The 25,981-nt window shown below is 45.8% G+C and overlaps 1 protein-coding gene across 4 annotated transcripts in view; it reads right to left on the minus strand.

The window, feature by feature from the left end:
* The window catches only part of GCGR (glucagon receptor), a 197,060-nt gene that overhangs the window by 153,536 nt on the left and 17,543 nt on the right, over positions 1-25,981 (minus strand). For 2 of the 4 annotated variants that reach the window (XM_068263213.1, XM_068263209.1), the window contains exon 1: positions 2,957-3,151. The exons of the other annotated variants lie outside the window; for them this stretch is intronic. The gene's annotated coding sequence lies outside the window, so the exon portion shown is untranslated. Of the gene's footprint in view, positions 1-2,956; positions 3,152-25,981 lie in introns of those variants that run through there. 4 annotated transcript variants of the gene reach the window in all.

A 25,981-nucleotide genomic window follows, 5' to 3' on the forward strand; every position in this document is an offset into this window, starting at 1 on the left:
CTCCAGACCATTCCTGCAGCTACTGAACTTCCTGTCCAGGGGAAGTTTAAACAGTAGAGGGCACTCTACTGTTTAAACTTCCTGCCGGGACAGGAAGTTCTGTGTAGCAGCAGCCGGTCCGGAAGCCAGTGCGAAAAGAAGACAGCGGGGACTCGCGCCGGCCGGAACAGGTAATGTATACCCGCTGTATTGCGTCGGTCATTTGAACGCCGCTATCGACGCACTCCCGACCCGCCAGCGATCGAGAAAAATCTTCCGCACGGTCGGATTGACGGGAATCGACGGGAACGATGGATTTCGGACGGAAATCGATCGTTCTGTCAGCGGTGTGCGCGGCGATTTCACAGCCGATTCGATCACTGTGATCGAATCGGCCGTATATTGGCGGGAAAATCGTTAGGTGTATGGGCCCCTTTACAATAGTATTGTAAGCGGGCCCACTAATGATACTATCTTGATTGTTCAATCTTAACAAATCTATGTAGTAGATAAGAAGACTGAATGTATATACTATAAAATGGATACTTTAGGTAGTTGTATAACGCCCCCTCTACACCATTCAATTCCAGGCGCGATCGATCAAATTTGATTGGATCGAATACGATTAGATCGATTAAATCTGACATGTTCGATCGGGATTCAGTCGGTTTTCATTGAAAACTAGCCAAAATCGATCACACGATCGATCGAATCCCGATCGGATATGTCGGATTTAATCGATCTAATCGAATTTGATCCAATTGAATTTGATCGATCGCGTCTGGAATTGAATGGTGTAGAGGGTGCTTTACATAGCAGTGGTAAGATTGTACAATCAAGATTGTATCAATAGTAGACTACTTACGCCTGGTACACAAAATGCAATTTTCCATCAAATTGGCAGTCGAATCAATTATTTCCAACTGGTCCTATCTGATTTCCGATCATTTTATGAACGATTTTGCACAGAAGCGATTAGAAGATGGATCGGAAGTCAATTAGGACCAGTCAAAAATAACAGATTCGACTGTTAATCTGATGGAAAATTGCATCGTGTGTACCAGACCATAGACTGAGACAGATTTACAGTTCGACATGGAGAAAAAAAAGAAAAAGGATACAGGGACTGTCAAAACTAGACGCTGAGTAAAGGAGTCCACTAATGATACAATCTTGATTGTACAATTCTCTCCTATATAATATGACAGATGCCTGAAGTATTCATTCAGTTTACTCTTCTACTACATGCACTTGGCAAGATTGTACAATCAAGAGCGGCTCGATAGTGGGCTCCTTAAGATTAAAAAGGTGGCCACAGACTATTAAAGGGAAGGTTCAAGCAAAAAAAAAAAAATGAGTTTTACTTACCTGGGGCTTCTACCAGCCCCATGTAGCCATCCTGTGCCCTCCTAGTCACTCACTGCTGCTCCAGTCCCCCGCTGGGAGCTTTCTGACCTCGGAGGTCAGGGCCACATTGCGTACATTTTTACGCATTCCAGCTAGTGCAGGAACAAAAATTTACGCGTTTCACCACTAACGCGTAAAAATGTATGCGTTAATGTTCCTGCACGAGCGGGAATGTGTAAAAATGTACGCAATTCGGCCCTGACCTCCGAGGTCAGAAAGCTGCCAGCGGGGGACTGGAGCAGCAGTGAGTGACTACGAGGGCACAGGATGGCTACCTGGGGCTGGTAGAAGCCCCAGGTAAGTGAAACTCATTTTTTTTTTTGCTTGGACCTTCCCTTTAAGGTGGGTACATACCAAGCTATTTTCCCATAAGATCAACTGGTTGATCGACAATTTCAAGACAATCTGCTTTTTGATCAAGAAGGAGATCGATTTATGCAGTATTGCCCTCAAAACCAATCCTTTTCTCGATCAGAAATGCTGAGAATTACCAATCGGTCAATCTGATGGGAATGGGATAATTGCATGGTGTGTATTAGCCTTAAGATATTTGAATAGATGAGGCTTCTGATCTGATTAAAAAACAAAAATAAAAAAAATGAATTAAAAAAAATCTATTAAAGTCTAGGGCAGATTGATCAGTTTCGATAATGATTGTTCAAACACCAATCAGGTGGTCAAGAGTCTGTGGACAGCACGGTGTTTTAGTGATTGGGACTCTCGCCTTGCAGCGCTGGGTTCCCGGTTTGGGTCCCAGCCACTATCTGCATACAGTTTGTATGGTCTCTTCGTGTCTGTGTGGGTTTCCTCCGGGCACTGCGGTTTCCTCTCACATCCCAAAAACAGTTAATTGGCTCCCCTAAATTGGTCCTAGATTATGACACATACACTACACGATACATACATAGACATAGGACTATGGTAGGGATTAGATTGTGAGCCCCTCTGAGGGGCAGTTAGTGACATGACTGTGTACTCTGTACAGCGCTGCAGAAGATGTCAGTGCTATGTAAATACTAATGATAATTAGGATAGTCTTGTACAAAGCAATGGCAATGCTCCCACTGATACGGATTCAGATTTCTCCATCAATCAAAAACAAGTGATGCCATCCAGTAAAGGGGCCCATACACTCAGCAGATTAGTGGCCGATCGATTGCAAATCGATTGACCTATCGATCGATTTGCGGCCGATTTCAATCGATCTGACATGTTGGAAAATTTAGGAAGATCTGCTGAGATTGCCTATTTTCCATTGGACCTAATGGAAATCTGATGGCAAAAAAAGCCATCAGATCGATTTTCAATAGATTTCATACAGAAATCTATTGGAAAGCTGTTCCTAGTAAAAAAATGTACCTAAACGCATCAGATGGATCAAAAATCTATCTGCTGATCTATCTGCTGCTAATTTAACGAGAGTATGGCCACCTTAATCGAGAGGAACAATCCTGACCAGGGAGATAGTAATCGTTTATCTGACAGAGTATGCCCACCCACAGCAGGCAAAGGCAGTCTAGCAGCAGATACAGAACTCCCAGCACAAGCAGATACACTGATCATCACTCACCAAGTTGTAGGAGAACTAGGAGTAGTTAGGAGAAGTTGCAGAAACACACAAGTCTTCCTTCACCCATCAGCATCCATAGCAGCTGCAAGAAGCCCTGTCCCCCTGATGCAGTCCATGTGCTTGTCCTGGGAGCAGCAGTAGCGTCCCCCCTCTCTGAGTACAGCCAGATCAGTCAGGCAGTGTGTCCAGCAGCCAGCGCTCTGCACAACTCTGCAACTTGACAGCTCCTGCAAGCAGGCAGCCCTGGGGGCGGGGCCAGCACCTGTCAATCAGCCTGTGGGCGTGCCCAGAGGACTGTTGTGCTGGGTCCTAAACAGCACTGATCACAGCAGTATTACTAATAGGGGAGGCACAGCTGCAGGTGTATAACAGTACTGACAACTCATTCTTTTCAAGTGGACCTGAACTCTTGCACAGGACACAAGGAAAACATAGAGAAATGCAACCTGTATGTATTTAGATAGTTTAGCCTGTTTAAAGAGGAACTCCAGTGAAAATAGAGTAATAAAGAAAGTGCTTCATTTTTACAATAATTATGTATAAATGATTTAGTCAGTGTTTGCTCATTGTAAAATCTTTCCTCTCCCCGATTTACATTCTCACATGTATTACATGGTGACATTGTTACTGTGGGCAGGTTATGTAGCTGCTCCTAGCTGTTTTGGCTATTAGAGACAGCTGTAAACAGCTATTTCCTGTCTGTGAACCTTGTTACATTGGGCTCTATTCTCAAAGACTTCCCGCATGCGGTAAAGTACATGCGGGAAGTTTGCACCCAAAATACCGGCAAGTTGGGATTCTCAAAATGTTCCGCATGTTTTTTCCGCATGCGGAAAAAGTGTGATAAAAGTGCGGGATTCATGCGGTAAAATTTCCACAAAAGTCGGTATTTTCCGCAATAAAAGATCAATTCTCAAAGATGTTCAGGCGCATCATTTCTTCGTTAATTACCGAATTTTTATCACCTACAAGTAGTAGGTGATATATTCCGCATCCCATTGACTTTAATGAAGTGTGGAGGCTTAAGGGCTGTGCTTGGTGGACTTTAACTTTTTTTTTTTAAACACTTTTTCATGCGACCTTTTTACCGCATGATTCCCGCATGAATAATGCCTGTTTCCGCATCTTTTTTCCCGCATGCGGAAAACATGCGGAAAATGTTAGTGAATGCTGAAAAAATGCGGAGTTTACCGCTGGCGGGAATTTAGCGCTAAAATTTTGCGGTACTTTTGGCTCTTTGAGAATAGAGCCCATTGTGTCAAACTGTCAAAAGTACCGCGGTCCTCAGCTTCTTGTGGGAGGGGTTTCACCACAATATCAGTCATACAGCGCCCCCTGATGGTCTGTTTGTGAAAAGCAATAGATTTCTCATGTAAAAGGGGGTATCAGCTACTGATTGGGATAAAGTTAAATTCTTGGTTGGAGTTTCTCTTTAAGTCCCCTAACCACTAGTTGTAATTTGATCCTCCCCTGTGTCACATGACTGCCACGGCAGAGATGGCAGATAAGCCCATTTGAAAGCACAGGATGTTAACAGTATGTCTGTTTCCATGAAACAGTGCAGATTTAATTTGGTAATTGATTTATATCAGCTGGAACAAAGAAATGTTTTTCGTTTGGTTATTATGCTGTTGTGTATCTTTTAGAGCAGAGAGGAAGTTCTGAGTTCAGGTCCACTCACTTTTTTCAAGTAAACCTGTAATCTGGGTGAAAAACAAAACAAAAAACAAAACAAAGAGTTTAGCTTATCTGGGGCTTCTCCTAGCCCCCTGCGCAGGACCCTCCTGGCGATGTGAGCAAGGACGTGCCCAGCCAGGGGTATGCAGGCACAATGGCAGCCAACTGAGCCGCGGCGAGGGACCGGAAGATCTTTGAGTACCGGCGCAGGACAGGATGGCTGCAAGGGGCTGGGAGAAGCCCCAGGTATGTTAAAGAAAACCTAAACTGAGAAGGATGTGGCTTTTTCCTTTTAAAATAATACCAGTTGCCTGGCTGTCCTACTGATCCTGTGCCTCTATTTACTTTTAGCCACAGCCCCTGAACAAGCATGCAGATCAGGTGCTCTGACTGAAGTCAGACTTAATTAGCTGCATGCTTGTTTCAGGTGTGTGATTCAGCCACTAATGCAGCCAAAGAGATCAGCAGGGCTGCCATGCAACTGGTATTGTTTAAAAGGAAACATCCATATCCCTCTCAGTTTAGGTTCCCTTTAAACTCCTTTTTTTTAAATTCTGTTTACAGGTTTCCTTTAAAGTGCAAATATAAAGTGCAAATATTAAAAAAAAAAAAAAAAAAAAAAATACTTACCTATGGATAGGGAAGGCTCTCTCAGCGCTGGCTCCCCGTTAGTAGTATTCGACTGATCGCTTTGGACGTGCTCCTGAAGACGGGTGGCTCCGTACTGCGCCTGCACGAGCGCGTTCTCATGCAAGTACAGAGCCTCCTGTCTTCAGGACAACTTCCGAAGCCTCCTGCAGTGCGGGATTAAATTGGGGTGACATCACTGAAACGAGGGGACCGTGAGAGGAGCAGGGAGGCCCAGTGCCTCTCCTTAGGTGAATATCGGTTTTGGGTTTTTTTTATTTGCACTTGACATTGGCTATGTAGTGGGCCCGTTTTCACTGTATACAGATTCGCAGTGTTTCCCCCGCATGCAGTGGGGCTGGGAAACACTGACTTGCCATCCAGATCACACTGCGGTGTCTATCTGGACCTGTAGCCGAAATTCCTAGGCCACGGCTCCTAGTGGAAACTGGTCCACAATGCAAACGTTAAGCTCAACTAAAATAAAGCCAGATACTCACCTAAGCAGGCGGGAGGCTCTGGTTCCCATAGAGCCTTCCCGCTCCTCTCACGGTGCCTGCGTTCCAGCACTGGCCACCCCGGTAGCAGTAGTCGACCGATTGGTTGAAAACTGCTCTCTGCCACCGCAGGAGGCTTCAGGAGCCCGAGTGCTTGTGAAGAGGGGCAGCTTCTCACTGCACACGTGCGAGCACACTCTCACTCTCTCTCTCTGGCACTCATGCATGCGCAGTACAGAGCCACCATCTTCAGGAGCCGACTTCTGAAGCCTCCTGCGGCGGGAGATTCTTCCAAGTGACAGAGGGACGCTGCAGGGGACCTGAGGATCGCTCTGTGGCGGCGCGGGCACAGGGCGGGCTTCAGGGGCTGGTAGTGAAATCTATTCTTTTTACTATGGTTAGGGCTGGTTCCCACTACAAGAGCTTTTCTAAGTGCTTTGTGATTTTAAAAGCTCTTGCTAATGCTGACCTTGGAAAATCCTCCAGTCGGCGCATGCGCAGTCCGGCCACGCGCGCTCCCCTCGCCGGGAGCATTCTGCACCCGCACAATACTACTGCGCAGTTGGCCCCGGTCCGGAGGAGTTTCCGGGGACAATAGTGGGCAAACGGAAAGGCAGATCAGAGCGATCAGGCCAGAGGGGGCTGGAGGAAGCCCCAGGTATGTATATTTTCTTTATAATTTCAGGTCCCATTTAGGGCACACTAGCGGCCTTTTTTTCAAGCGCAGGGGATTTTAAAAATCGCTCTAAAAACGCTTGTGCAATGATTCCCTATGAGAGAGTTCACATCTGAGCGGTTCGTTTACGATCCACTCAGCAAAGCGCTGCCTGGACCACTTGTGAGGAAATTTTGCTACAATGGGAGGTATAGGAAAACCTCAAAATGCTCACAAAATCGCTTTGTGCAGCGTTTGCGTTTTTTAAGAATAAATACATTTTATTTATTCTTTTCCGGATCAAAGAGTTCACTGCCTGACTTGCGTCAGGTAGTGAAAAAAAGCGATTAGAAAAGCGCTTTAACCACTTAAGCCCAACTGGACGATTCCCGCGGGGCCTCCCGTGCGTGCTCCCGCCACCGGCCGTTAGCCCAGTGATCACTGAAAGTGATTATAAATCCCTTTAATTGATCGAAGCCCCCCGCAGAACAGCCGACAGCTTCTCATCAGTCGCTGCGGTGTTTCTGAGTTCAAAAAGTTCCCCGTCTTCATTCTTCTTCCTGGGAGCGAGATTGATCGCTCCCAGGACTTTTTGACTGTGGCCATCTTGTGGCCAAATAGTAAAACTACACCCACATCCACTTTTTATTAAATAAATACATCTTTAACATTTAAAATTAGCTGTTTACCTCCCCATCAAAAAATACCCAAATATCAATTTTAATTAAAAAAAAAAAAAATTATAGTAAAAAAAAAAAAAAAAAAACGAACCATAAATAGTTACCTAAGGGTCTGAACTTTTTAAATATGCATGTCAAAGGAGTATATTAATATATTTTTTTTTATTATGGGCTTGTAAATAGTGATGGATGCAAATTGAAAAAATGCACCTTTATTTCCAAATAAAATATCGGCACCATACATTGGGACATAATTTAAATGGTGTAATAAGCGGGACAAATGGGCAAATAAACTACATGGCTTTTAATTATGGTAGCATGTTTTCATTTTAAACTATAATGACCAAAAGCCGAGAAATAATGATTTTTTTCCATTTCTTTCTTAATATTCCTGTTAAAAAAGGATTTAGGCTGCTTTCACAGTGGGATGTTACAGGCGCACGTTAGAGCAGCCTGTAACGCACCCCCACCGTACAGCAATGAAAAATCAATGGGCTGTTCACAGTGCCCACGTTGCGTTACACAGTAACGCTTCACGTCAAGACAACGTACTGCATGCAGTACTTTATACGCGGCTAAGCCGCGTTAGACTGTTTGCACATGCTCAGTACGGGTGTTTTTTTTTATTTTAGGGTCGGAGAGGAGGTGGGGAGAGGCCGCTACGTAGCCAGGCACATGGCTACTTGGCATTCACTGCACTTGCAGTGTTTACCCTTTGGAGTGGCCGCTGATTGGCTGGCGGGACCACGTGATGCGGAGAGCTCCGCTCATGTGGTCTCCGCAGCGCCTCCGACAGAGCAGGCGCACCAAGAGCTGCTTGTAACACGGCTCTTGGTAGCGTCCTGCTCCAACACCACCAGGCGTTGCGTTAGGGGCACGTTATGTGCCCTATAACGTCCCCTAAACGCAACGTACTGGTGTGTAAGTAGCCTGAGAATAAATTAATTCTCAGCAAAATTTATCACCCAAAGAAAGCCTAATTGGTGGCGGAAAAAACAAGCTATAGACCAATTCATTGTGATAAGTAGTGATAAAGTTATTGGGGAATGAATGGGAGGTGAAAGTTGCTCAGATGCAAAAAATAAACAACCCTTTGGGCTTAAAGGGGAACTGAAGTAAGAGGTATACGGAGGCTGCCATATTTATTTCCTTTTAATCAATACCAGTTGCCTGGCAGCCCTGCTGGTCTATTTCTCTGCAGTAGTGTCTGAATAACACGAGAAACAAGCATGCAGCTAATCTTGTCAGATCTGACTTTAAAGTCTGAAACACCTGATCTGCTGCATGCTTGTTCAGGGGCTATGGCTAATAGTATTAGAGGCAGAGGATTAGCAGGGCAGCCAGGCAACTGGTATTGCTTAAAAAGGAAACAAACATGGCAGCCTCTGTATACCTCTCTCTTCAGTTCCCCTTCAAGTGGTTAAAAAAAACTGCAGCTCCCAGATGCGAACAAGGCCTTAGGGCCCATTCACACTTGAGCATTTTGGCAAAACGCTCAAACGCTAGCGCTTTTGAAAGCACTAGTGTAATAAAACCCTATGGGCCCGCTCTCACTTGGGCAATTTGAGCTAATCGCCGCAAATTGCCTAAAATCGTGAAACGCAAACGCGTCGCCTACACCCTTTTCAGTTGATTTCCTGGCGATCGCGGTTCAGTGCTATAGAAGTGCTAAACGCGAATGCAGAAAAATCGCTGCACTGTCCAGTGATTTTTCCAAGTGAAATCTCGGAAAAATCAACACCGCAAAACGCTGGCAAAAATCGCTGGCGTTTTGCTCTTTCAAGTGTGACTGGGCCCTTAAGGTTCATTAATTTTAAGCTAGGAGCCTCTGGATGGTACATGTTTTGTAGGAAACCACAAACATGCACAGGTGAGGTAATTAGTGTCTCAGCAGAGCTGATTAACTACCTCTGTGGATTTCCACAAAACATGCACTGTTGGTGGCCTCAAGGACCACCATGGGAAAGAGGCTATAGGAAGGCAACCAGGTATATTTATCACTTTCTAAGGGTTTGTTTACATTATAAATCGCAAGTACTGAGCGCTTTTGCTGGCGTTTTTTGAGTGCTTTGCGATATTACAAAGTGCTTTTGTTTGTCGATTAGCGCTTTTTTTTCATCAGACAATCAGGAAGTGAACTCTTTGACCTGGAACTGAATCTCTTTTATGTACTTTTTGATGAAAAGCGTTCACAAAATTGCTTATCCAAGCACTTTTTAAAGTGCTTAGCGATCTTCCTATACGGGTAGGTCCACACTAGACCCGGTTGCAGAACGCAATCTGCGGACCGGGCTCCCGTTTTCAGAAACCGTAATGCAAACAGATCCGTGTTGCCCTTTTGCAGCAAACTTTTTGATCCGTTTGCGTTTCTTTTTCTCCAAAAAAACAGATGGCTGAGGCGGTAGCGTGCACAGTGGCCTCTAGCTATATGCGGCAAAAGAATAAGCAAGTGGGTGTGGAAGCACCTTACTTCCTCTGCTCACCGTAACTTCCTGCAATGCCGCCCTCTAGTGGCCAGAAGTCATGCGGCGAGCAGAGGAAGAAAGGTAATTACTTCTCTGCTCGCTTTTTATTTTTGCCCCACATAGCTGGAGGGGGAAGCGGGGATGGGGGGACCCAGGTGAGGGAGGGGGGGGGCGACCCCCCTCCCCGCCGCTGTACCCACTGCCCCCCTTCCTGGCTGCTACCCCCTCAGGCTACCTGGGGACACCTATTGGGGTGATGTGAAGGGGAAGAGCTGGCAGTAGGCAATGCGGATCTCCCTCTGTTTCTGTGTGCAAGAATAGCCTGTGTAGAGGGAGATCTGTTCTTGCACTGCCCTCCACTACCCCTCCGTGTATTCAGGAACGATCACAGTCCGTGAAAATCCTGCAAATCCAGACCCTGCGTTCAGTTTTTCAGCACGGATCCTCTGGATTGCCCGCGGATCTGTTTTTGAACAGAGTGAAGACGGCCTCTATTTTTAACATTGTTATCCGTGGCTCTGGTTTTGATCCGAGCCCCAAAATGGGGCCATAGATACATTTTTAAAACAAGTGTGAACCGGCCCTACCTTGCATTGAAACGCAAACGCTGTGAAAATGCAGGACCCGCGTTTGCGATTGGAAAGAAAGAACACTCACATTGAAAATCATTGCTCAAGAGCTTTAAACCTCCCTGGCGGTCAATTTTCCCAGGATTTCTGTGCAAAAAGTGATAAAATGTATTTTTAAAACTTTTTTTTTTCCTGTAACTTGCCAAAATGTGTCAAGAAAACACAAGAATAATTCCTATCTGGGGTGTGTACATTATAAAATATAACTTTTATTAATATAATTAAAATGAATTCATATGCCTAATTGACCTGTCTGAGGTAGGTTACAAAATCAATGATCAGATATTAATCATTTGTAAACATACATCTGATCAACCTATTCCTCACTAAGATTGCTAAAGTGCTATAAAGAAACCACCCACCACCAATCCGACATGTTTCAGCTCCCCATTTGGAGCCGTCGTCAGGGAATAAAGTTCTAAGTGCTAGGGTGCAAGGTGCATATCTTATAAATTAACAATCATATAGAAAACAATAAATGAGAGCTGTGCTCTCTAGCTCAGTCGGGCATGGATGCCCACCCAGCCCACCCGCTGGGTGGGCGTTCCAGCGATAGTAGAGCTTGTGTACAGTCTGTCTGCAGACTGACAAGGCTGTTTCTGACCAGCTCAGAAACAGCCTTATCAGTCTGCAGAGAGACTGTACACACTCTGGACTGTCGCTGGAACGTCCGCCCAGCGGGAGGGTCTGACGGACCCGTCGTTCCAGCGAATCAAGCGTGTGTACGAGCCTTAAAGCGGACCTAAACCAAACATTTTTTTTAATTAAAAATATTTAGTTGCACCACTCTGACACATACAAAGATACTGTAAATAAACACTCCTTCAAGCCTATGAGCATTTCAGTGCATGCTTTTCACCCTTCTCTTTTCATAACTAGGGTTATACAGGGGGCAGCCATTAGCAATTCCTCCCTTGCCAGACACCACCTACTCCACTAGTTTGCCGGATTCTGTCCCGGCAATTTGAAAGGAAGGGAGGGGTTCCTCCAATAAATGTAAAATATTTTATATTTGTCATCATGCAGCTGAAAAAAGGCTGCTATTTATTATTATAAGTTAGAATATAGATTTTATTTCTGAAATTGTGTATTTTTAATTTGGGTCCACTTTAAGTGACAGCAACATAGGAAAAAGGTAAATTATAGTACAGTTTAAATCTAAGAATTATGTTGTTTAGATTTTTAAAGTGATCCTTTAAAGCATATCTCCAAATTTGGACTCCTCCCTCCCACGATTTAACAAATGTAAAGGTACCTCATAAAGCCCCTCTTATACTCCCTACTTCCTGGGACCCCCTAAGTTCTAGCAATGATGTTACAGTGAAGTGGTTTTTTTTTTGGCCTGGTCCCCATCAGTTTCTGGAGGTAGGCCATAGTGTCACAGGCAGCAGCAGCCTCCTGCAGTAACATCCTGCGGGGGATGGGGAAAGCATAGTACTCCCACCCCTCACCCCCTCCCTTCATCACTGGTTGGAGGTGTGGCTGCTGCAAGAACCTCCTCCCAGCATATTGAGTGACAAGGGTGCTTGGTTGTGGGGATGTGACCCGCAATGGAGAGCTAGGTGGGAGCTTGTGGTGGGGTGGAGTTGGGACAGTCGATCAACAGCTAAGAGGTGCTTTGACTTTATGGACCATTGGGTGAGTCACGTGACTGCAAAGATGTAAAGCCTTGAAGCTGAGTATGGAAGAGGGTTGGGCCCAAAAGGGTTCTGCATTAGTTGGGCCCAAAAGGGGCGTACATCAAAAAAGGGCGACGGGAAAAAAGGGCGCGTGGTGTAAACGATAAACAGTATTATCGTTTATAGAAATATTGTGTAGAATTTCGTTTACAAATAGTGTTTTAAGAATTTATAAATCACTAAATAATGTGTATGAGATCGGCAATTCTTAAAACGTTAATCTTCCCTGTTTGTAAACTGAAACTTATATTTACGTTTGTTAAAAACCCTCCCTGTACCTATCCCTAACCCCTAGACCCCCTGTTGGTGCCTAAACCTAAGATCCCCTATTGGTGCCTAAACCTAAGACCCCCTATTGGTGCCTAAACCTAAGACCCCCCTATTGGTGCCTAAACCTAAGACCCCCCTGTTGGTGCCTAAACCTAAGACCCCCCTGTTGGTGCCTAAACCTAAGACCCCCCTGTTGGTGCCTAAACCTAAGACCCCCCCAGTTGGTGCCTAAACCTAAGACCCCCCAGTTGGTGCCTAAACCTAAGACCCCCCAGTTGGTGCCTAAACCTAAAACCCCCCTGTTGGTGCCTAAACCTAAGACCCCCCAGTTGGTGCCTAAACCTAAGACCCCCCTGTTGGTGCCTAAACCTAAGACCCCCCAGTTGGTGCCTAAACCTAAGACCCCCCAGTTGGTGCCTAAACCTAAGACCCCCCTGTTGGTGCCTAAACCTAAGACCCCCCTGTTGGTGCCTAAACCTAAGACCCCCCAGTTGGTGCCTAAACCTAAGACCCCCCAGTTGGTGCCTAAACCTAAGACCCCCCAGTTGGTGCCTAAACCTAAGACCCCCCAGTTGGTGCCTAAACCTAAGACCCCCTAGTTGGTGCCTAAACCTAAAACCCCCCTGTTGGTGCCTAAACCTAAGACCCCCCTGTTGGTGCCTAAACCTAAGACCCCCCTGGTGGTGCCTAAACCTAAGACCCCCTATGGATAATAATGTTTTACAGACATTAATAAATAAAAAATGTAAATAAAAAAATGTAAATAATTTTTTGGGGTGGATAATAATGTTTTAGAAATAGTGATTTAGTATCTTTATAAACGTTATTCGTCACGGGCTCATTTTGTAAAGTTAAATCATCACAAACATAGTTATAAATCCTTAAAAATCTCCGGGCGCCGTTTGTTAAAACGTTAATAATCTCCAGCGCCTTTTTTTCCCTGTTCGGCGCCCATTAAACAATATTTATAATGGGAGTGAATGGGGCGCCCTTTTTGTCCACTTGTCTCATGCGCCCAAATCTGCTGCTTCCCCAAAAGGGTGCTGCATTAGGTTAGTTGGGGGGATGGATTTGACTTTTAGAGAAAGATGCAATTTTTCACTTTTAAAAATTAAGGTATCTGCAAACTGACATTTTATCAGAGAAAATAGCAGCATTTTCTGGCAAAAAAAAAAACCCTCTTTATAAACAAGCCTTCTAGAGAAGTCTTGGAATGCATTTTTCTCTCCAAAAACAGTATTTCCCCTTTAAGGCAGAGCCTCCACTTTCTGACATGACAATTTATGCAAAGTGTAGGAGGGGCCGTGGAATAATGACACCTTTCATGTGTATGTTAATGTAACAGCTAAGCATGCCCAGATAGCATGGCCACGTTTCCCGCTCCACAGTAAGTTCCTCTTCTAACAATCATTATCTAATTGGATGCTGACCAATGCAAATCCTTCTCTGGCCGCCACAGGTCTGCAGAGCGTCAATCATGACCGCTGGCGATACACAAGACAACAGTAAAATAATCCGACAAGTGATTGCTTGCACTTGGATTGGAAATCGATTATACCACTAACCCTGAGCGTATTGCTCGCCAGTAAACAAAGCTATGTGACTGTGGATCTTCCACCGCTCCGTACACGAAGACACGCAAACTAGCCACAGGTAGCGTGCCACCAGTGTTAGGCTGGGAGGTGGGAAAGCTGAGGGAATCCCACTTGCTGGCCAACCAGTAGTAATCAGGTGTAGCTGCTCACAGTGAGGACTTGCTGCAGGTTTCTATTGGTAGTGATCACACAGGGTTCCTGCTGCTTGGCCAGCAGGTGGATTTCCTCAGTTTTCCCACCTCCCAGTCCGAGACTGTGTGCCACACTACCTGTGGCTAGCTGCTCACTCCTGGGTCCTCATTTTCACAGGCTGTCCTTGTGCCATTATTAAATTCAAATGTGCCCCAACTTCATTTGCTCATTGAGAACCATCCAGGATCACTCGTTTTATGATGACGGTGATAGAGTGTGTGTATGGAGCTTAGCAGTGCAAACACTTTGGGGGAAAAGATGCCTCTGACATTCTTCTAGCCACACCTCTCAGCTACCCTCTCCTTCTACATCCTCAACCACTCCCTCAGCTACACACATCCTCAGATGATCTCCAACCACCCCCTTACCATTCCCTCAGGTACACACACACACACACACACACACACACACACACACACACACACACCGCAACCACCCCCCTCAGGTACAACACACACACCCCAACCACACCCTCAGACCCCCTTACCATTCCCTCAGGTACACACACACACCAAACTGCAACCACCCCCCTCAGGTACAACACACACACCCCAACCACACCCTCAGACCCCCTTACCATTCCCTCAGGTACACACACACACACCAAACCGCAACCACCCCCCTCAGGTACAACACACACACACACCCCAACCACACCCTCAGACCCCCTTACCATACCCTCAGGTACACACACACACACACACACACACACACACACACACACCAAACCGCAACCACCCCCCTCAGGTACAACACACACACACCCCAACCACACCCTCAGACCCCCTTACCATTCCCTCAGGTACACACACACACACACCTCTACCTACCTCAACCACAACCCCAGACACTCCCTAGCCACACCTCCAGGTACACACACCCAAACCACATTCCCAATTACACATGCCCTATTCCACAATCTGTCACACATAATACTATAAACATACCTCCCAACTTTTTGAGTTAAATGACAACTAAAGTGAAAGTTATATGGAGGCTGCCATTTTTATTTCCTTTTAAGCATTATTAATTGCCTGGCAGTCCTGATGATCCTCTCCCTCTAATTACAGGCTGCCCATTGGGCCAATCAAAGTGCGGGGATCACGTCCTTTAAAGTTAAAGTGATTGGACCCAAACAGGGGTGTAACTAGAAATCATCAGGCCCCCCTGCAAAAATTCCCCGGTGCGTATTGTGGGGCTGGAGGGGTCGCAGCACAAGAGGAAAGCATGGCCGCACATCGGCGGGGAGGGGGGACAGTCCCCCCCCCCTCCCCATCTCACCTCGGGCTCTCCTCTCTGCGCTCCCCTCACACATTTATTATCAGTGGCAACAGGCGGGCAGCAGCAACACATACTTCCATCGCGGAGGTCTCCGATCTCTGACGCTACTTCCTGTTTAAACAGGAAGTAGCATGAAGCACTGAGAGATCGGAGTCCTCCGCGATGGAGATATGTGTTGCTGCTGCCCACCTGTTGCCACTGATAATAAATGTGTGAGGGGAGCGCAGAGAGGAGAGCCCGAGGTGAGGGAGCGGCCAGTGCAGATTCCCACTTCTGAAGAGATCTCCAAAACAAGGGGGTGTTTAGGCTGTTCGGGGGGCGCCTAAAGGATGCGGTTGGAGTGGGATTGTTACAACAAAAACATATAAAACATGGAACCTTAATGTTCATAAAATCGGTTGTTGATAATGGGTTTCACGGTTACTATCCTGCTTCCTCAGGTCAATGCAACAAAAACACCTTTAGTAGAGCTGTGTGGGGCGTTGACGCCTGTATGTTGCCCCACACAGCTCTACTAAAGGAGTAACAATCCCACTCCATCCACATCCTTTGGGTGCCTCCCCAACACCCTAAACACCCTCATGTGGGCAGAAGGAAGGCATAACATGCGATACAGTAGCTCCCAACTGTCCCTCTTTCGGAGGGACAGTCCCTCTTTGGGAGCCCTGTCCCTCTGTGCCTCTTTCCTCCTCATTTGTCCCTCTTTCAGGACTTTGTCCCTCTTTCTATGTAAAGATATATATTTATCTACTAAATAATGTGGTTGATTGACTCTAAACTTTATTCCCATGCTTCAAATATATATATTACTAATTTTAAAATGTTACTATGAAGGAAAATGAACCAGGATAGAAAGGACCAGTGTGGTTTGAATTATAAAACAACATATTTATGAAATCTTTATGGTATGCGTGACTAGGGGTGTGATGGGGGCGTGATCAGGGGTGTGGCAGGGGCGTGGCTTAAGTGTCCCTCTCTCTCATCTCAAAATGTTGGGAGGTTTGGATACACAGAAGCAGAACGTGGGCACAATCCATGCAAAACAATTTATTGTAATTTCTCCAGCAAAATCCAGCTTAATAACGAGACATTTGTACAGTTACCAATAGCGGCATGTGCTTGTGTCAGTGTACGTTTGCGAAGCTGGGTGGTGGAGCATTAGGATGACCGGCGATGGCCGTTTTGCGTCTCTACGGACGCGTGGTCACACTGGGTCAAATGTTAAAGGCGCAGTGACATAAGCACATGCCGCCGTTGGTAACTGTACAACCATCTAAGCTGGATTTTGCTGGAGTGAGACTAGAATAAATGGTCGTTTTGCATTGGACGTTGCCACCTACGCATTGCCATCCCTAATTGTCAGCTTTTGCCAGGAAATCACGCTTCGCCACTCCAAAATCTAGCTTACCCCCTCTTTTCCCTCTCCCAGCCCAACATAATCCTCCCCCTCCCCCGGCAGTTCCCCCGGGGTCTCCAGCTGCCTTTGATCTCAATATTTCTATTTTTAGCAATGTACTTGGATTTTCACCAGGATTTCAATCAAAAATTGAAACTTGAAAAAAGGTGACCCAAAAAAGTTGGGCTGACTCGTTCTTTAACAAACTTCACAGATTATCTGCCACACGGCCGGCTCATTCCTGACGCACACGAGATTCCGATATGTGACATGACTAATTGCAAAACAATGGCTGCTCCCCTTAAATACATCTTACATGGCGCAGCACCGAGATTAGGGTGACGCTCATTTAAAGGGAACCTGTCGGAGGGTCGCACCAAGCCTACGTCACATTACAAGAGGTGTCCACTTGCCACGGTCATTGAGAAATGTATGCAGTTTGGAATCAGACCAATCAGAGGCAGGAGCTTGGAAATGGTCCAAACAAATACAGGAACGATTGCATTTGATTGGTCTGTTTCCATACTGCAACAATTTGCATAACACCTGGACCCAGAATTAATATCAGCCCAATGACCATGTCCATGACCACAGATATTTTAGTATACCACCTAGCCCTGCCTACCTATTTGTCTGTCTAAAGCTGCCCATTAACGGTATAATTTTTTAACCAGATGTGATCTTTCCTTGCAATTTTTACGATCTAAAGTAATCAGAAGGTAATTACAGAGTTTCAGATAAACATGTAGTTTAGGGCATTTTCTCTCTTAAAGAGAACCCGAGGTGTGTTTAAAGAATGTTATCTGCATACAGAGGCTGGATCTGCCTATACAGCCCAGCCTCTGTTGCTATCCCAAACCCCACTAAGGTCCCCCTGCACTCTGCAATCCCTCATAAATCACAGCCGTGCTGTGAGACTGTGTTTACATCTGTAGTGTCAGTCTCAGCTGCTCCCCCGCCTTCTGCATAGCTCCGGTCCCTGCCGCGTCCCTTCCCTCCAATCAGCAGGGAGGGAAGGGATGCAGGCGGGGACTGGAGTTCTGCAGGAGGCGGGGAGAGCAGCAGACTGACACTATAGAGATAAACACAGCCAGCTCTGACAAGCTGTTTGTCAGCAGCGTGGCTGTGATTTATGAGGGATTGCAGAGTGCAGGGGGACCTTAGGGGGGTTTGGGATAGCAACAGAGGCTGGGCTGTGTAGGCAGATCCAGCCTCTGTATGCAGATAATATTCTTCAAACCCACCTCGGGTTCTCTTTAAGATACGATCGTAAAATCCAACTTTCTTTCGGAGCGACTTACATTTTCTTTTCCAATCGACCATAAATTAGTTTTACATTGATTTCCGCCACACACTCACCAGAACACCAGGACAATTTTCAATAGATTTCATGCTGAAAATCTGTCTGCAGTGTGTGGGCAGGCAATAGATCTCTCTATGGTCAGATATAATCAGAGAGGCATCTATCTGATGGTGGATCTGGTGACAGGTGTATGTACACCTTTAAAAGTAAGCATCAAGCAAATCGCCTCCCCATGATATACTTGCCTGGGGCTTCCTCATGTCAGCTGCAAAGGGCTGGAGGAAGCCCCGGGTAAGTAAATCGGGGGTATGTTAGATTGCTTGATAATGCCTTTAAAGAGGAGCTGTCAGCCATACAATACAATCTCAGAGAAAAAAAACACATATATAAGTAACTGAATACTTGCTCTACTTACATAACAGATGTATTGCACTGGCCACGTTTTGATTTTAGTGATGTTTCTGCAGAAAAAAAAAAAAGGAGAAAATCCTTCTTAGCATTTCCCATTTTAAGTGTGGTTATTTTGAAGCCAGTCCTGGTGTCATTTCCTCCCTTACTCTCTTAGTCTCAGCATGAGAAATATTGGCCAATCAGAGAGGAACAGAGGTGTGGGAGGGGAAAACAGGAGGGAATGAGGCTTCAACCAATCAGGCTGCATTAGGCAAGTCTGAGGGGAAGTAGAGAAGCAAGAAAGGATAACCCAGCATGCCCTGCAACTTCCTTTGTGTGTACCAAATAAGAGTCAGGTAAACTGGGGAATGATCATTTATCAACAAGAAAATTAATAGTGATTTTAACTTTTGGATTGCCCGATTAGCATCCATATAATCCTTTACCAGATAAACAAAGAATTGTTTTTTTGATTTTATGCCCGACAGTTACACTTTAAGGTGGCCACACACAGTACAGAGTTGTTGTTTTTTGTATTCAAAAATTACAATCCATTTTTCCGATTGACTGCAACTATAGAAAAATCTGTCTAATGTATCACACATCTGTGTTCCATTTTTCACCAATTATGACAGAAATGATTGAAAACTCTGAAAAAATTGCTTGGGTCTAGGGATGCTCGGAAAATTCCGCGGAATTATTAATTTTGCATTAATTCCGATAGTCAGAACGGAATTCCTATACCTCTCAAACGGAATTCCGCGGAAATTTTATAATTCCAGCCGAATTTTCCAGAACCACACCAGCCAGCTTTAGCATGTAGTGTGGTTCATGGTCTAGAGGGTAAGACAGATACCTACTACACACTGAGTCCTGGGTTCAAATCCCAGCTATGGTATAAGCATGCTTTTCAAAAAGTACAAATCCTTAATCATGCTACTTTTTCTATCGAATTGATCATAATGGTAGTATGGCTTATGCTAGGCCAGCTTTAGCATGTAGTGTGCTTCATGGTCTAGAGGGTAAGACAGATACCTACTACACACTGAGTCCTGGGTTTGAATCCCAGCTATGGTATATAAGCTGTTTTGAAAATCTGCAATTCCCTACCGGATGATATAAGTGGATGGATGGATGGATGGAGGAGGAGGAGGAGGTATGCGGAATTACCGCGGAACGGGAAATTGCAATTCCGAGCACCCCTACTTGGGTCTATAGCAAGACTTTTATTCTTACACCATTGAATTGTCTGAAAAACTGATCAGAATTTTCCACCACAGCCGATTGAAAAAAAAAAAAAAAAAAGTGAGAGAAATTATATAACATTCTTCAATCCAAAAAAATAAAATCAAACATTTTTCTTTGCAACCAAATGATTTTATCAAAAAAAGAGCGTCACAATCACAAGCATATGACCCTGTGGCAGAGTGCGCAACATGGCCATACGCATAGCACCGCCCCCCACACGCCCCTTGCCCACTGATTTACTTCCTGCTGGACAGGAAGTACATCCCTGGTATTCTCGGGGATTCCCGTCCTATTGCCGCGCATGCATGCCACAGTGCCGCCACCATTTTACCAATTAAGTAGAGAGGTACAGAGCGGCACACTTGTCCTTGTAGTACTCCAGGTGCATGACCTTGGGTGCTAAGCAACACCCCAGCATAATCCAAGTAGTAAAGATGATCGGTCAGCACACCAGCTTCTCAGTGAGCGTAGTTTATTTCCAAATCACATGTCAACACTATGGTTAACAATTGTTTTGGGGCCACTCAGGGTCCCCTTCTTCAGAACAGTGCAGACAAAACTTTATCTTGACATGTGATTTGGAAATAAACTACGCTCACTGAGAAGCTGGTGTGTTGACCGATCATCTTTACTACCATTTTACCAATGACTTGCATTACTTCCGCTGCCACAAAAGTCTGGCAGTAACACGCTATGGCCTTTGCGGAGGCTGATGGCGAATTGGGCACTTGCGGCGCAAAGCGAAGCGGTAAGTGTGCTAGACCCCTTAGCCTTGCATTGCCATTACGTTATCCTGCAGTAAAACAAAGTAACGCAAAGAAAGGGGCCTAATGCAAATTGTATGCAGTTAGATTTATGTATTTTACATTTTTCGCAATAGTGGTCCTTTAAAGTTGTGGCTACCAGTCTAGTAACAGCCGCGTCCACCGCTGGCGCTTGTGAATGTAGTGGTAGCCCTGGGCAACCAGTAACCCTGTTAGGAAACTATTGCCAAAGCTTTTGTTTGTATATGTATAAGAAAACTAAGAAATAATTGTCAGCATTTTATGTATATATATGAGGGGGGGGGGGGGGGGGCATGGGGGAGTGATAAGTGTGATTTTAACAAGTCTATCAGATATAAAACATAGAAAATAAAAACCCAATTAAACAATATCAGTACAGCTATAATGAGGAGGCGTGTCGGAAAGTCACACAAAACAAACAACGGGATAGATATATATGAGGTTGAACTCCGGAGATCGATTCGCCGTGGTTAGCCCCGATCTGTCCCTTAAGAAAAATAATGTGTTTTATCCTTAACTAAATAAAGTCAGAGGTTGTAGTAGAAAGTAATCGTAATATTTCAGCTGTGGCGATGGGGGCTGATCTAGGGTGAGCGAGTGCGCTCGTTAATCACCGTATTTGTCTATAAACCCAGTTCAGACTGGCTTTATTGTTTGGGGTTTTTTATTTTACATGCTTGCTTTCGAAAGAAACATTAGGTCACGTTAATTATGTATGAAAAGCTTTGTAGGAAAACGTTCATATTTGCAAATTAAAAATATTGCATATCTGCTGTGACCAGTGGCGGATTTACCATAAGGCACTGTAAGCAAGTGCCTACAGGCGCCTCATGATAGAAAGGCAGCTCACTCTCCTCCCCTAGTGCCTTCCTCCCTCCTATACAGATTCCTAAGCAGAGTGTAAATGAGAGGTTACTCACCGGTGTCTCGGCATTCCACTGACCAGATCTCCCTTCAGTCAGGGGCACTTACTCCAGCCCCTGGCAGCCGATATGTCCCTCGCCGCAGCTTCGGTGTCCCCGGGTCCCCTACGATGCAGATGCTGACTTCGCCAGGCCGGCATCTTCTGCGGCCGCGTCGCTCGTGATCGCACTCACCCGGTCTGGAGTGCCTGCGCAGAACGCTCCAGACCACGTGAGTGCGATCAAGAGCAGCGCGGCCATGGGCTGGAGAGGTCAGCATCTGCAACGGAGGGGACCCTGGGACACAGGAGCTGTGGCGATGGACATATCAGCTGCCAGGGGCTGGAGGAAGCCCCAGGTACGTAGAACTTGTCTTCCCTTAAGTAAGAGATGAGCAGGTATATTTCCGAGGCATTTAAAACACAACGGAAGAGGGATATGGCGGCTGCCATATATATTTTCTTCTAAACAATGCATGTCGCCTGGCTTTCCCTCTGATCTTTAATACTTTTATCCATAGACCCTGAACAAGCATGCCAAGCACATCTGACTGGATTAGCCACATGCTTGTTTCAGGTGTGTGATTCAGACACTACTGCCGCTAGGGCCTTCCCTACCGTGAACCAGCCTGAATCACGTGATTTAAAGCGACAACATGTAGGGGGTGGCACTGAACCACCTGCACAGCACCTGAAAGATTATAGTCACTGTCAACCCTGAGTGGCTGCACTGAGTGGCCTTCCTAATGGGCTTCAAACTCTTTAGTTGCTCCTTGGTCTGCGCAGAGACTAATGCATGTGTGTGTTGTTCCAGCATGAAGTGACACCCCCGTCTCTGACTGTCCTCCATAATGGTCCCCACATTCCCCAGCTCTAGAGACTACAGAACCAGACACTGACCACCCAGCAGATGCAACTTCCTCCCCTGTACTGAATGCTGCTCTGACCATATCAGATTGTCCGATCTCAGCAGCCACACTGGCCGACACTGGTGAGTGGCTCCTGCTTTTCAGGAAGTGACTTCCTGTGGGCGGAGCTTGATGGAGCCACTCTCCTCCTCTTTCACTGGTGCTGGGTGGCTGCTGAGATCGGAGGGTCTGGTATGATCAGAGTAGCATTCAGTACAGGGGAGGAAGTTGCATCTGCTGGGAAGTCAGTGTCTGGATCAGTAGTCTCTGGAGCCATTGACCACAGGGATCATTATAAATAACACACCCGCATCAGCTCCCTGCTCGGCTATTTTTAGTATTTGGCACTATCATTTGGCCTGAGGAAGTGGGCTCAGACACACGAAATGCGTTGCCAGTGCATAATAAATGTCATTTCTATAGGAAGTTTTTTTCTACTTTTAGTTGTTTTTAATCTCATTTCATATACCTCTGGGTGCCTTTTTATCCCCGCTGTGCATTAAAGGGGAACTGAAGAGAGAGGTATATGGAGGCTATCATGTTTATTTCCTTTTAGACAATACCAGTTGCCTGGCAGCCCTGCTGATCCTCTGCCTCTAATACTATTAGCCATAGCCCCTGAACAAGCATGCAGCAGATCAGGTGTTTCAGTGGTTCAGACTTATAAGTCTGATCTGACAAGACTAGCTGCATGCTTGTTTCTGGTTTTAATCAGATACTACTGCAGAGAAATAGACCAGCAGGGCTGCCAGGCAACTGGTATTGATTAAAAGGAAACAAACATGACAGCCTCCATATACCTCTCTCTTCAGTTCCCCTTTAATAAAGTGTACCCGAGGCAAGCTTAAAGAAAAAAAATGAGATACTTACCTAAGAAAAGGAAAGCCTGTCTCGGGCAGCAGCAGTGGTGGTGGTCTGGAGGCGGAGTCAAAGGCTTCCCTCTTCTTAGGCAAGTATGTAAATTTTGAATTGTAAGCCACCTTGGGCTCTATTAAAGTGACCAGAGATGAATCACCCTCATGTATTTTACCATATATATCAGTGGGAACATTAGAGAAAACACCTACCCTGCTCTCTGTTTCCTTCTTCACTGCTCAGCCTGCTTGTTATCAGCCCTGATAAAATCCCCAACTGAGCATTCAGTCTCGTTAATGATGAAATACACTCCAACTCGAAACTCCTCTATATGTCTTTCACCAGCTGCTCAGGATGACCATATCCACAATAGGTATCACAAGCTCCAAATGTATATCCACAGCGCTAGGCGATCACACTGATATCTGTAGTCACACCACAGTGTATAATCTCAGACAGTGACCATCACCAAAGATAAAACCATCAACAGGTCAATCACTGTCCTTAAAAGCAATATATTTTAATAAAACTCCAAACGGTAACACATATACAATATCTTACTTTAGGGGTCCTTTTGACAGGGACCCTTAGTAGTAATAAGCATGTAGTGTATACCAATACACCGTCTCACGATCTCTTGTACAATTGCCCAGTCTCCAGTTGCCTGGTAGAGATGGCCCAAACGGTTCGCTGGCGAATGGTTCACGAATTTCGGTGGTTCACGTTCACCCACGAACGCAAACTTTATGGCGGTTCGATTCGCCTCCTATACTACATCATTAGGGTCAACTTTGACCCTCTACATCACAGTCAGCAGGCACATTGTAGCCAATCAGGCTACACTCCCTCCTGGAGCCCCCCCCCCCCCTTATAAAAGGCAGGAAGCGTCAGGCATTGGACTCACTCGTGTGCCTGCAGTAATTAGAGAAGGGAAAGCTGCTGCAGACTCTCATAGGGAAAGCTTACTTAGGCTCTTGTAGGCTTGTTAGCTTGCTCCTTGCTGAGTCTTATTGCTAAAAAAAAGCACCCCTCAACAGCTCTTTTGAGAGCTAATCTTGTTCTTGTGATCCAATTTTTTTTGTGTGTGTCCCACAAACAGACACTTGTGTTGCATAGACAGCCTTGGTAATTCCTACTGTGTGTGCCACTGCCAGCCAGGCCCAGCACATTCAGTGACTACCTGTGTGTGAGACAGGTGCACATTGTAATACCCATCACTGCATATACCTACCTGTTGTTCACTGTGCACCCACCTACCTATGTGAGCGCACGCACGGTCACTGTGCCTGTTCGGTACCTGTCTGTGTGTGACAGGGGCACATTATAATACCCATTACTGCATATACCTACCTGACAGTCACTGTTGTTCTATCATTGAGCTACCACAGACAGGGCCGGTTCAAGTAACAATTGGGCCCTAGGGCAAAATTAGCCTGGGGGGCCCCCAACAGACACCCCCGACCAAAAAGCGTCATTAGAGGCCCTTTGTTGCAGCCAAATTTCCCTCCTGGGCCCCTGAGCTGGCTGCTGACCCTCCCCCAATCACCTCCCAACTTAACAGACTCTGCAGAGTCCCTGGGGAGCAACAGTTAAGATGGGGAGGGACACCTTGGGGGCCCCTACAGGCTCTGGGGCAATTGCCCATTTTTTCCTATGGTAGCTCTGGCCCTGACCACAACCCGGCGACCATATGGGCTTGAAAACCGCTATCGCCTGCACTCTCGCCATGGTGCACACCAGTCCAGCACGGCCGTCACAACACAAACAGCTGTTTGCGGTGCGTTACACAGTGAGTTTGGTGTGTCAGTGTGAAGCAGAACTCTAATTACACTCCCTGATTGATGTATACACATGCAAAATGTTTTAAAGCACTTTAGGCCTCCAATTTAGCGTGCAATGTGATTTCTGCCCTTAAATCGCTGCTTTGCGTCAAATCCCGATTTTTCCCCAGGACTTTTGGCATCTATCCCATTCATCCATGCAATAACTCAGGATGTTAGACCCCTTGAAACATCTTTTCCATCACTTTTGTGGCCAGCATAAGGGTTTCTAGTTTTCAAAGTTCGCCTCCCCATTGAAGTCTATTGCGGTTCGTGAAAGTTTGCGCGATTCGAACTTTCGCGGAAGTTCGCGTTCGCGATGCGCGAACCAAAAATTGGAGGTTCGGGCCATCTCTATTGCCTGGCAGTTGCCCTCATCCTTGTCTAATACTTTTAGCCATAGACCCTGAACAAGCATGCAGCACATCAGGTAATCTGACTCAGCTAAGTCAAGTTTTACTGGATTAGCCATATGTTTGTTCCAGGGTTTAGACTCAGACACCATGGGCTCGATTCACAAAGCGGTGCTAACCCAGTTAGAGACTTTAGGCATGATAACCATTGCACCACGCTGGTGAAAAGCCAGTTTAGGCGTGATAAGTTTAGGCATGATAAGTTTAGGTGTGATAAGTTTAGGCATGCTAAGTTTAGATAAGTTTAGATCGCTTGTAAAGTCCCGCACGCAAAGCAGCGCCATTAAACTTTATACGAAGTGCACCAGTCTTTGCTAGCGCAAAACTTTTGATCAGCTGTGCACTGCGGTGCTAACGCAGTTGGCGCTTAAACTTATCATGCCTAAACTTATCACACCTAAACTTATCATGCCTAAAGTTATCACACCTAAACTTATCACACCTAAACTTATCATGCCTAAACTGAGTTTAGGCATGATAAAGGGCTTTTCACCAGGGTGCTAACTGTTAGCACCGCTTTGTGAATCAGGCCCCATGTATGCAGGAAGATCAGCAGGGCTGCAAGGCAACTGGCATCGTTCCCAAGGAAATAAACATGGCAGCCTCCATACCCCTCTCACCTTTCCCTTTAAGACAGCACGGTGTACAGTGTTTTCACAGACTGGCTGCACAGGATTCTGAGCATTATGGGAGGGTTGGGACTGCAGGAGGCCTCTGGAGTTTGGGATGCCTCGTGCAGCTGTATGTGGTATGGGAGGG

This window comes from Hyperolius riggenbachi, chromosome 12 (assembly GCF_040937935.1).
Source record: "Hyperolius riggenbachi isolate aHypRig1 chromosome 12, aHypRig1.pri, whole genome shotgun sequence".
Lineage (NCBI taxonomy): Eukaryota > Metazoa > Chordata > Amphibia > Anura > Hyperoliidae > Hyperolius > Hyperolius riggenbachi.